Source organism: Balaenoptera physalus, assembly GCF_965194825.1.
Source record: "Balaenoptera physalus genome assembly, chromosome: 19".
Taxonomy (NCBI): domain Eukaryota; kingdom Metazoa; phylum Chordata; class Mammalia; order Artiodactyla; family Balaenopteridae; genus Balaenoptera; species Balaenoptera physalus.
Window position 1 is genome coordinate 36,664,484 of NC_138900.1, and position 13,047 is coordinate 36,677,530.

The window sequence follows — 13,047 nt, forward strand, 5'->3', positions numbered from 1 at the left end:
GCTATCTGTTTTATATTTGGTAGTGTATATATGTCCATGCCACTCTCTCACTTCGTCCCAGCTTACCCTTCCCCCTCCATGTGTCCTCAAGTCCATTCTCTACGTCTGCATCTTTACTCCTGTCCTACCCCTAGGTTCTTCATAACCATTTTTTTTTTTTTTAGATTCCATATATATGTGTTAGCATACGGTATTTGTTTTTCTCTTTCTGACTTACTTCACTCTGTATGACAGACTCTAGGTCCATCCACCTCACTACAAATAACTCAATTTCATTTCTTTTCATGGCTGAGTAATATTCCATTGTATATATGTGCCACATCTTCTTTATCCATTCATCTGTCAGTGGACACTTAGGTTGCTTCCATGTCCTGGTTATTGTAAATAGAGCTGCAATGAATATTGTGGTACATGACTCTTTTTGAATTATGGTTTTCTCAGGGTATATGCCCAGCAGTGGGATTGCTGGGTCGTATGGTAATTCTATTTTTAGTTTTTTAAGAAACCTCCATACTGTTCTCCATAGTGGCTGCATCAATTTACATTCCCACCAACAGTGCAAGAGGGTTCCTTTTTGCCCCAATATTTTAGATCAGAGGTGGGCAAACTATAGCCCGTAGGCCAAATCCAGCCCATTGCTTGCTTTGTAAATAAAATTTTATTAGAACACAGCCATGCTCATTCTTTTCCATGATGTCTATGGCTGCTTTCACTCTACAACAGGCCAAGTTAAGTAGTTGTAACCGAGACTGCATGTTCTGCAAAGCTTAAAATATTCACTCTCTGTTCTTTACAGAAAAAGTTTGCCAGTTCCTGTTTTAGATTCATAGGTAAGTCAGTGCCTTTTGGAAAAATCTTGCCCTCTCCTTCTGGATAAAGTACTGTGTTTGGCAACAATTGTGTTCTTAGCAGCTGAAAGACCTTTTCCGTTTACACCTATGTTTCCAGATACGTCCCGGATGGTTGAGGAGGCTAAACACCTGACCTTCAGGTAAGGGAGCATTTCCCAGACTTTTAAAAGTTATAAAACACCATTATGTTTGATGGTAGTTTACAATGGCCTAAAAACAATGTTTGTAAATGAGAGAGCTGTATCTATAGCCTGAAGCCAGGTATATAAACATCACTGTCATTCAGTTCTGATGCCTTCAAGTAATTGAGCACACAACTAGTCCCAACCCTCAAAGCACAGCTTGAGCCACTGACTTTAATAATAATAGAAAAATGAGCTAGAAAAAAGAGAATTAGGGAGTCACCCAATTAAAAAATAAAATTATAAGGAACAACAACTGAATCAAACTTCTCCTCCTACAGAGGAGAAGTCAACCAGAGACATTGTTTAAAAACTAACATGGCATTATAACCCAGAGCAGATTTGCAGCTAGAGGAATTACAGCATATGGTATTTCACATATAAAAGGTAATTAAGAACTGCCTTGGAAAAGAGCATTTGTAGCTACCTCATCAGTGACCTGGCAGGCTGGTTTCTATCAGTTTCTATTCATTACTGTCAGTAAGAACAAAACAGGGTATGATTAATGCAGTCTAGTGCAATGAATTGAAACAGAGGAAGACACCTCAAAAAAAGTCTAGACAAAAATACCATCATTTACTAAGCCTGAGGATTCTATCTGCATTTTATACCAATAAATAGTTCTATTATAATTATTATTATTACTAAGTAATGAGCATTTAAACATTGCCTAATACTAGACTATGTGTTATATGTATATTAGCTTATTGAATCATTGAAAAAGTCAGTGAAATAGGTGGTAACATCATCCCTAATCTACAGGTAAGGAGACATTTTTCAAGAAGTCAAGTAATTTAAAAGGTAGTAGAACCAGAATACACAACCAAACTTGAGTAATTCCCAAGGCTATGCTCTGAATTCTAGTTCTACACTGCCCCCCCTTCCCACCCATTTCACTGGGACTTAGAACTTTGAAGCTAGACATTAGGTGCCCTCCAATATAGCTTATATCATTGCTATCCGATAGAAATAGAGTGCAAGCCATATATGTGACTTTATATCCTCCATGTAGCCACAATCAAAAAAGGGAAAAGAAATAAGTGGAAATAAGTTTAATAACATATTTTTACTTAATCCAGTAAATCCATAATAGTTTCAATTCAACAAATAATAACTAATTAACTAACAATATTCAACAAATAAATATTGAAATACTGTACTTTTTTTTCATGCTACATCTTCTAAATCCAACAAATACGTTACATCTCAGTTCAGACATTAAGGTTTCATTAAGAGGGGCTGGGCTTCCCTGGTGGCACAGTGGTTGAGAATCTGCCTGCCATTGCAGGGGACACGGGTTCGAGTCCTGGTCTGGGAAGATCCCACATGCCGTGGAGCAACTGGGCCCGTGAGCCACAATTGCTGAGCCTGCGCATCTGGAACCTGTGCTCCGCAACAAGAGAGGCCGCGACAGTGAGAGGCCCACGCACCGCGATGAAGAGTGGCCCCCGCTTGCCGCAACTAGAGGAAGCCCTCGCACAGAAACGAAGACCCAACACAGCCAAAAATTAATAATAATAATAATTAATTAATTAATTTTTAAAAAAGGTTTCATTAAGAAACACAAGACCTATATTTAGATATAAATTTTATAGTTAGAAAAACCACTTTTTCATGCATTCATGTTATTTCAAACATGTTTAAAAGTTTCCCAATACTTATTGAGTATTGGTCTTTAAATTTGAGCTTAAATTCATTAAAATTAAATAAATTTAAAATTCAGTTCCCTAGCTGCAGTAGCTACATTTCAAGTACTTATTAGCTCCATGAGGCTAGTGGCTACTATATACTGAGAAGAAAAATCTATATCCTACTTTTCACAACCTAAGTATTGGAGCAAACTGAGCAAATGATAAATGGCACTGGTGAGTAGAAAAGGGAAACATTGGGAATCCAGGGACTGGGTCCCAAGTCTGATTTTGAATGTGCAAAATTGTGTAGCCTTGGGCAGGCCTTTTAACTTCTCCAGACCTCTCTTCCCCTATGCAAAATAGGGGTTAAAATAGCTGCTTTATCTCTTAAACTTGTTGTTAAATAAGATGATATTTTTGAAATAATTCAAAATTTTAAAAGCTATATCAATGTAAGATCCTATGATCATGCTATCTACTTTCCATGATGAGTAACTCAATTCTGTCTGGAGTACTGTTTCATGTCAGCCCAAGCCAGATCAGCATAAATGGTCATCAGGGTTAAGAAAGCATCCCAAGAGCAATAATTGGAATATTGCAAGTTGAAGTCACATATGAGGATCTCTAGATTATTATCTCCTTAAGTTTAGGGTATGTAACAAAGTAGTCACTCAATAAACATTTGTTGAGCTCATGAATCAATAATGGCATGAATGAATAAACATCTAAGCCAATCTGCCTGGTTTAAATATCAGGTCTATCCTAATTTGTTTACCTAGCAATCTAAATGTATGTCTAAAATACTTACATTTTCCCTGTCAGATACATATGTTTATTTAGACAGATGGCTCCTCATGGATGGTCCTTTACAACATGATGGCACATAAACATCTCCAAGGGTACCATGATTAGAGGTGACCCCTGAAATCACCTGAAACGTGGGAGAATTACTTCCTTTCTAGAGCAGAAGTTGGCAAAGTGTGTTCCATAGTACAGGAATAGGCGTTTTAGCCCAAAACACAGTGCTGTGGCCAAGTAAGTTTCAGAAAAACAGAGCTAATCAAATTTCTTAACTTCAGAAATTCTGAGAGCTTTTAATATGCTAAAGTGCATTGAGAATGGCCAACTAGAGAAACCTAGTCTACAGAATTTATCAAATTCATTTGATCATGGAAGCACTTTCTTAAAGCAATCTTCTAGGACTATGAACCTGATAAATCCATACTGGGAAGTGTTGTTATAAAGAAAGACAAGTGCATCAATATGGCAAAATAATTACTAAAAACTTATGGACACAAACTGGTGGTGCCAAAGAGAGAAACCTGGGAGATTTACTCTTCTCAGGACTAGATCTCTGGTTTTAAGCACAGTCAAATTCGGGGGTTGAAACACGGTCATCAGGATTCAGTTCTTCTCCATGTGTCAGCATCTTCCACCCATGTGCTGGCTTCATTCTTGGGCTTCATAGGCTAGCCCTGGCCGCTTCAAGATCACATCCTTCTAGGTTCAAGCCCAGGGAAATCACTTGCTCAAGCAAAAACCCACAAGATGAATTGAATTTAGATGAATTAGATTCTAATTGAATCTAAGAGTACCCACCCTGACCCAATCGCTGTGGCCAGAGGACTGAAATTCTCTGAGTGGTCAGCCAAATCAGGCATTCCACCACTGCAATTCAAAATTAATACCTCCTAAAGCACAGGGTTTAGAGTGGAGGACAGGGTGAGTCACCAGGGGATACTTTTACTAGAAGAAAGGAAAATGGATGTTGGGAGCTGAAATGAATCAAAGATTAATTTCCCAGGATTTCTAAAATGCAAGTGGCTTTCTGATAGTTTGGGTAATGTCCCCTCACATTAACAGCTGATTAAAAATCCTAAGGTAACACAGCACCTGAGGAGGAGATCTCATCCCCAGATTTGCTCAAAACCTGACCCAACTAGCAAAACCTTGATCCTTGCAGTTTGTTTCCCTTTGTCATTTCTGTGGCTTTAGTCTTATCAAATTGGACACCACAGTGCCGTCTATCTCATATTTTTCTTCTAAATGTTAATCCCCATTCCCCAAAACTAGAGAGTAATGAATCTAAGAAAGAGCCAAATTTATACCAATTTCCTTCTTGACAAATTCCAAGGCTAAGTCTCCCGGTCCTATAATCCACAGGAGGAACATCTGATTTCACCAGAGCTATTTCCCTATTGTTGACTATTCTACATTTTAGCACTGCATTGTGAAAACTATTCAGAATAACAGGTATTATGCTTTTAGCCTGCATAAAAGCTAAATATTTCCATCATAGGAAACTTCTAGGTCTGTGCTACTCAATACAGTGGCCAGTAGCCACGCGTAGCTGTGAAGCAGTTGAAATGTGACTAGTGAGGATTGAGAAATGCTCCAGGTATAGAATACACGTTGTATAGAATACACGTTGTATAGAATACACGTTGTATAGAATACACGTTGTATAGAATACACATTGGATATCAAAGACTTATCACAAAGAATGTAAAAGATCGCATTAATAATTTGTATATTGAATACATTTTGAAATGACAGTCGTTTGGACATCATTGGTTAAACAAAATATATTATTAAAATACATCAAAATACAGTCATCCCTCAGTATCTGTCGGGGATTGGTTCCAGAACCCCTGGAGGTACCAAAATCTGGTGATGCTCAAGTCCCTCAGAGTAAATGGCGCAGTACAGCCGCCATTCATATTCGTGGGTTCTGCATCCCCTTCCACATCCGCAGATTCAACCAACCAGAGATGGAAATCAGTATCAGCGGTTGGCTGAATCCACAGACGCGGAACCTGCGGATACAGAAGGCATATTGTGTATTACTAACATTGATTTCATGTCTCCTTTTACTTTTTAAAAATGCACCTACTGGAAAAGTTTAAGTTACATATGCAGGCTTTGTTATATTTCTATTGGAGAGCACGGCTCTAAGCCATCTCTACGTGTGGCAGAGATAAAGAAATACCACTTTACAGTTACGGTGGTAAATACTGGAAGAAATGGATAAAAGAGTTAAACGTGAGTACTTCTAGAAAGCTGGGATGACAATTTTCATGTTACCTTTTTAGTACAATCCAAATTATCTTTAACTATGTTCATTCATCACCTTAATGCAAAAAGCCATAGAGAAGAGACACTCTCACCCCCTCCCCACCCACTTCCCCAGTCGACCTGCAGTGGTCAGGTAGCATCAGCAAGAAATTAACCTTTGCTGTTTCAAGCCCATGAGATTTGGGGGCTATTTGTTTCTGCAGCCTAACCTGGCTTATCCTCACATTTGAGAAGTTTAACAAACTTGCTGGGTGCATCTTATGCACAATGAAGTTTGGGAACCACTACATGGGTGTGCCATGATCTCCTCCTGGCTTAGGCATGGGCAGGAGGGAACTGCCTGTCTAGGCTTCATGTTTGGCGCCCATAGAAATGTTTTTGCTGCTTGGCGCTGTGCCATTGGCCTTCAGGGAGATACAGGTATAAGAAAAACCCCAGCTACTTCGTTGTGTTTCTTCAGGATGTTGTTGAAGACTCTTGTCCCTCAATTATAGTGTCCTCTTGGTGAGGACCCAGAGGGGGAAAGTCTCTCTGATGCCAATACCAAGCACAGTTTGGCTTCTCCTGAGTCATTAATGTGTTTCTAATCTAATGGTTACTAGGAATTATGGCATTAATCCTACGAGGAGCCTCCAAGCCAAACGCATGGTCTTCCTTTCACAATATGCCAAACTTCATAGCATTCCTTGCGTGGGTCAACCTCATGCCTTCATTTTATTCTTCTAAAATGATTTCCCCCTTTCCACCAATTTTTCTGACTCACTCATTTTTATTTTATTTTGAATTATGTGTTTTTGCAAGTTGCCTTAATTCTTTTCAGGAAAAAAGGTGGTACAGGCATAAAAATATAGATGACACGCAAGCATGCATGCATAAATAACAGGCTCTTACTGCCAGAGCTGCAATAATGAACCTCAACTTGTTTTTTAATGATGGCAGGAAAAGAGGAAAGAAGAGAGCAGGAAGAAGATGGAGGGGAAAGCGTGGGGAGAGGATGTTATGACATGAACCCTCCACTGTACTCCAATTCTGGCTCCTAGTTAATAGGCAGCTGAGGAAGGCAGCTTTATCTTCAAGATAAATGTTATAAATTGCACGTAATGAAATAAGGTCTTATTTTCCCACCTTTTGGTTTCTTATTTTTAAGATATACAGTCCTGTGTCAACCAAAATATCTAGACTTATAGCACCCAATTCTATTCTGCTTGTAGAACAAATTCACTGGCACAGTCGATTTTTATTTTAATTATTTGTATAGAGTGGAAAGGAATGGCCTGATTTATTACCGAGTTGGACTCCAATGGCAATATTATTATAGTTGCAACAGATGAATAAACTAATATATTTCTTAAAGCCGTAAAACAACCAGCTACATGTCAGGGAAAATCGTTCTCCGAAACAACTGCAAAAAAGAAGAAAGAAAAAAAAAATCAAGGAAAACAGTGGCCTCCTTAGCCTTCCAAAGACAACAGGACTCCCACAGACCAGGAAAAACTCATTTAAACAAACTTACTTTCTACCTACCCCCTGAAATTAAAAGTTCACTGAAATAATTTATAATATTGTCTCTGGCATTGATGTGTTTATCCCATCTGAATGTGCTTTTAAAAAAATCAGTAGCCACAGACGATGATTGTTCTCTCATAACCCAAAGTTTGACGTGCTGATGCACGCAGGCTTCGGCAGCAAGCTGCAGGATTAAGTTGGTCAGAACTATGTGCTATGATGACATTTTAATGCCTGATCAGGACAGAACTGTTCTTTGCAATTTGCTTTGAAGGGGGAATGAGGAGGGAGGGGGCAAAAATGGGAGGACGCTTTTTCAATCCATCTTTGCTTATCTCCAGCGTGCATGCCATTCCTGCAAAGGCTGAGTACAAAACGCAGCGGACCACAGAGGGCTGCTGAAGTCAAGTGCAGCACTGAATGCCTCCCCTGGACGTCTCCATTGGATTAGGTGAACTCAGGCTGTGCTGACTGCCAGGCTGCAGGGTCACCAGTGTTTCTGTCAGCCACCGAGATGCTGATGTAGATTTTCTGGTGTTTTCCATTTGTATCCATTTCAAGGAATGCCCCCAGGTAGGCTGCACACCTCAAAACGTGCAGAACTACCCAGTGAACGTGAAATGTGTGTATTCCAGAACACACATTAAACGCACACGTAATAGTTAAGACCTCCGGTTCTAGAGTCAGAAAATTTTGAATGAAATTCTCGTTCCACATATTTCTTGCAGCGTGTCCTTGGACAAGTTCCCTGACCACTTTGAGCCTCCCTTTTCTCATCTGCCGAGTGGGGATATTAATGCCTACCTCATACGATTATTGAAGGGACCAAAGGCAATACACTTAGCACAGTGCCCGCCTCATGCCAACAGCAGAAGCTCCCAGGGGTTATTTACTACAAACCCAATCATTTTAGAATTGCACAGGCTGCTTTTTATGCCAATGACCACTTCCAACTTCTCTCATCAGGTCTGGAACTTGGTTTTCTTTCCAGGTACTTGTAGTTTCTTGGAAGGTCCCATTTGAAAGTATATCTTTCAAAGCGAGTGCTATAGCATCATAATTTAGAGAAGATAAACCACTTAGCTAGGAAGCATGGAATGTAAATGCTATGGGTCTGAAAATACTAGTAGGCCCACAAGGCTATCCCCAAGAGCTGTCAAAACATTAAGGCTCTTTCTCTTCTGGGCAGCAAATTTTAAAATAATAAAAATAACAACAACCGTGTGGTTGTATGTATGAGGCACTTACTGTGTGCCAGGCACTGTATCATAGCCCTTGCCAAGCCATAGCTCATCTAATCATCACAGCAATCCGCTAAGGCAGTTAGTAGTTGCATCCCCATTTTACAGATGAAGAAGCTGTCTCAGAGAGGTCCAGCCACTCATCCAAACTAGGAAGTAACAAAGCAAGAATTCAAACCCAAGTCAGTCTAATTCTGCAGCCTATGGTTTTAACCAGTCTTAAGTGAAAATCTAAGATGGTGGTCACCCACATTCTGTTCCTTCCCCCAGAAGTCTTTTCTGCTCCTGCTGGCGTTGGAAAGTTCATGTAGCACCTCTCACCCCTCACGTTGGCACAGTTCCACTTTAAGGAGCCCTTTCTAAAGGGACTATCTGCAGGCAAAGGAATGACTCCCATGGTGGGTCTGGTTTTGGAGGAATACATTCTCTTCTCCATCACTAAGATTTCAACACACAGGGTTCAGGCACTGCGGGGACAGACCAAGTTATTAAAAAGATGGTCTCTGCTTTCAAGGAGTTCCCTTTTAAAAGCAAATGCACAAATGAAAAAGTCCCCTATTCACAAATACCCTGTGACTTAGAGGGAAATATCCCACAAGGATCGGAGTGAAGAAAACCTCTTTTTCTGAATGCCAACCTTCCCTCGGCACAAGTCATTAATTTCAGAGCTAGAAAACCTCCGACCTATCTGGCCTGAAGACCCCCATCTCTAGCTCAAACTAGACAACAACCAAGGGATAATCAAAAGATCAAAAACAGATGATTTAAACCTCTCTCCACTGTGAAAAAAGAACATTCATATTTATTTATTCCTTATTGAAAAAAAAGATTTCATTTCTAACTCTGAAAGAATTCATAGTTTCTTTAGGCCATTGTTCTGATTTGGAGCAATTCATCACAGAGCGATAACACGCTGATGATACGTTACACTAATACATCCTTACACTGGTAATGCTGTAATGATCTGGCAGGCTCCTAAATCACCAGAGAGCTGTCACTCCCATGATGTGTTACTCAGAGATATGGCTCTGATCAGAGGAAGGCATCCAGGAACCCAACAATGGGAGAATTATATTTTTTGACTTCAGAATTTTTTGACGATAAATAATAACCTCTTTCATAGCAAATAGAAAACTCAGCCCGAAATCAAGAGAAGCAGCAAAATTTCTTATATTTTTGAATACACCAGAGATACCAAGATAAGCATATATATTAGCGGCCTTGGCTGTGTGATGGAGGAGGTCACTGATAAGAAAATTTCTGGAGTATCAACGGGGTTGCTGAATCTGTTCCTGAAAGGTAATCAGTTGGGTGCTTACGGATCCATTTGTCACTGATGTGGATTTCATCAGTGCCCTAAAGTAAACAGTGTTAAAACCTGAGTTAAGAGAAAAATGACAGAGTAAGGAGAGAGGTACCCTCTTCAACACTGTTGGCAGGAGAGTAAATTGATATAACCTCTCAGAGGGCAGTTTGGCAATATTTATCAAAATTTAGAGCATGCATGTTCTGGGCCCAGCAATATCATCTCTAAAAATCTATTCTGCAGACATTCACACATGTACAGAAGGATATGTTATGTGTAAGAATGCTTAAGAACTGTTGCAACCGAAAAAAGAAAAAATGGAAACGACCTAAATACCCATCAGTAGTGGAGTGCTTAACTACATCAGTCTGTGTTCATTCTATGAAGTTTTTGTGGTCATTACAAATTATGATGTGGATCAATGGCTTTGAAAGTGTTGCAGAGAATTGCAGAGCTGTGGTTGTCAATTCTCTGTGTGGACAGAATCACTTGGGGAGGTCATAAGAAACACAGAGGGCCACTGAAGAAGAATCAGATCTAGGCCTCTGTATTTCCATCGGGTTCTCCAGCTGGTGATGAGATACACTAAAATCAGGGAACCACTTTTCCAGAATACCTAGAGGGGCAGCCGCACTCTGGATCCTCACTCTAGCATCATTCAGAGAAGTGTCACTCTGTGTGTGTATGTGTGTGTGTGTGTGTTTCTTTACTTAGGGCTCTGCAAAATATTTTCTTACAAGGTTGCTTTAAACTGGTTTGAAGGGACTTCCCTGGTGGCGCAGTGGTTAAGAATCCGCCTGCCAATGCAGGGGTCACGGGTTCGAGCCCTGGTCCGGGAAGATCCCACATGCCGCGGAGCAACTAAGCCTGTGCGCCACAACTACTGAGCTTTCGCTCTAGAGCCCGCGAGCCACAACTACTGAAGCCCGCGCGCCTAGAGCCCGTGCTCCGCAAGAGGAGAAGCCACCGCAATGAGAAGCCCGCGCACCGCAACGAAGAGTAGCCCCCGCTCGCCGCAACTAGAGAAAGCCCACGTGCAGCAGTGAAGACCCAATGCAGCCAAAAATAAATAAATAAAATAAATTTATTTTTTTAGAAAACTGGTTTGAAAACAATCAGTGTAGAAAGATAGTTAAAACTGAGTCCTTATGCTGTACTTTACAGTCATTCTCATTTAATCCTTAGAGCAATACAGCGAATCAGGTCGTATTATTACCCCAATTTGGCGGACTAGAGGCACAGAGAGGGTAAGTCAATTCCTCAAGACCAGCACAGCTAGTAATTCTGAGGCTGGGACGTGAACCCAGGTGGTGTGAGAGCTGAGAGCTCTGCTTTCTGACTCCAACGTGCATGTAACCCCATGTATTTGTTGACCTGGAAACAGGTCCACAATATATGGGGTTTTTGAGAAGCAGGCTAATAAACAGCATGTGCGGCTGGATACCATTTTATTATATATTCATAGAAAGGGATGGATGTGAACAGAAAAAAAAGAAATGAAGCTATACCCAAAATGAAGAGAATGAGAAGCATGTGTAAGCCAGCTGGAGAACGTGTTCTAAAGATTCCGAATTTGATATATTCTATTATCCCAGGCACAATCATGTCCCCTCCTCAAGCTGCATATGGGTGGATTGCCCTTGGGGAGCACAGCATTTGTGTATGAGCAGCCCATATTTTGGAGACTGAAATGTCTTGGGTATTAGGGTCTTATTGAGGAAGGAGATCCTGTGTAAGCTCCATGCAGGCAAGAACCCCATCTGTCTTGTTTCTCTTGTATCTTCAGTGCCTACTCAATGGAAGGCACATAGCACATGATCCATAAATAGTTACTGAATGAATAATATTGTAACTATAGAATGTTTTTCTTGAAGGATATGTGACTGTATTGAGAAGAATTTTTTTCTGCGTTTTAAGAATTTATTTTTTTTTTAATAAATTTATTTAGTTATTTTTGGCTGCATTGGGTCTTCATTGCTGCACGTGGGCTTTCTCTAGTTGTGGTGAGCGGGGGCTACTCTTCGTTGCGGTGCGCAGGCTTCTCATTGCGGTGGCTTCTCTTGTTGCGGAGCACGGGCTCTAGGCGCGCGGGCTTCAGTAGTTGTGGCATGTGGGCCCAGTAGTTGTGGCTCGTGGGCTCTAGAGTGCAGGCTCAGTAGTTGTGGCACACGGGCTTAGTTCCTCTGAGGCACGTGGGATCTTCCCGGACCAGGGCTCGAACCCGTGTCCCCTGCATTGGCAGACGGATTCTTAACCACTGTGCCACCAGGGAAGTCCCAAGAATTTATTTCTTAGAGCAGTTTTAGGTTCAGAGAAAAATTGAGAAGTTACAGAGATTTCCTATATACCCTCTGTCCCCACGCATGCACAGTCTCCCCCATTATCGACACCCTTCCTTGGTGACGGTTTACTGCTGGTGTTATATATTCTCTGGGTTTGGACAAGTGTATAATGATATATGTCCACCATTAGAGTATCATACAGAGTATTCTCACTGCCCTAAAAATCCTTTATGCTCTGCCTGTTCATCCCTCCTTCATCCCTAACCCCTGGCAACCACTGATCTTTTGACTGTCTCAATATAGTTTTGCCTTTTCCAGAATGTCATCTAGTTGGACTCATACAGTAGGTGGCCTTTTCAGGTAGGCTTCTTTCACTTAGTAATGTACATTTAAGTTTCCTCCAAGTCTTTTCATGGCTTGATATCTCATTTCTGTTTAGCATTGAATAATATTCCATTGTCTGGATATACCCGTTTATCCATTCACCTACTGAAAGACACCTTGGTTGCTTCCAAGTTTTGGTAATTATGAATAAAGCTGCTATAAACATTGTGTTCCAGTTTTGATGTGAATCTCAGTTTCTGACTCCTTTAGATAAATTCCAAGGAGAGAGATTGTTGGATCATATGGCAAGGGTATATTTAGTTTTGTGAGAAACTGCCAAAGTGTCTTCCAAAGTGGCTGTACCATTTTGCATTCCTACCAGCAATGAATGAGAGTTCCTGTTGCTCTACATCCTTGTCAGCACTTGGTAATGTCAATGTTCTAGATTTTGGCCATTCTGATAGATGTGTAGTGGTATCTCATTGTTGTTTTAATTTGCATTTCTCTGATGATGTATGATGTGAAGCATCTTTTCATATGTATATCTTCCAACTGTATATCTTCTTTGACAAAGAGTCTTTTAAGGTCTCTGGCTCATTTTTCAATCAGGTTGTCTTCTCATTGTTGACTTTTAAGAGTTATCTGTATA

At 40.5% G+C, this 13,047-nt stretch overlaps 1 long non-coding RNA gene across 1 annotated transcript; it reads left to right on the forward strand.

Moving 5' to 3' along the window:
• The first annotated feature begins 2,177 nt into the window (after window positions 1–2,177).
• Window positions 2,178–3,149, forward strand: LOC309649197. Its single transcript, XR_014256983.1, has 2 exons — window positions 2,178–2,256; window positions 2,582–3,149. It is a non-coding gene; the product is annotated as an uncharacterized lncRNA (long non-coding RNA).
• Window positions 3,150–13,047: the final 9,898 nt, after the last annotated feature.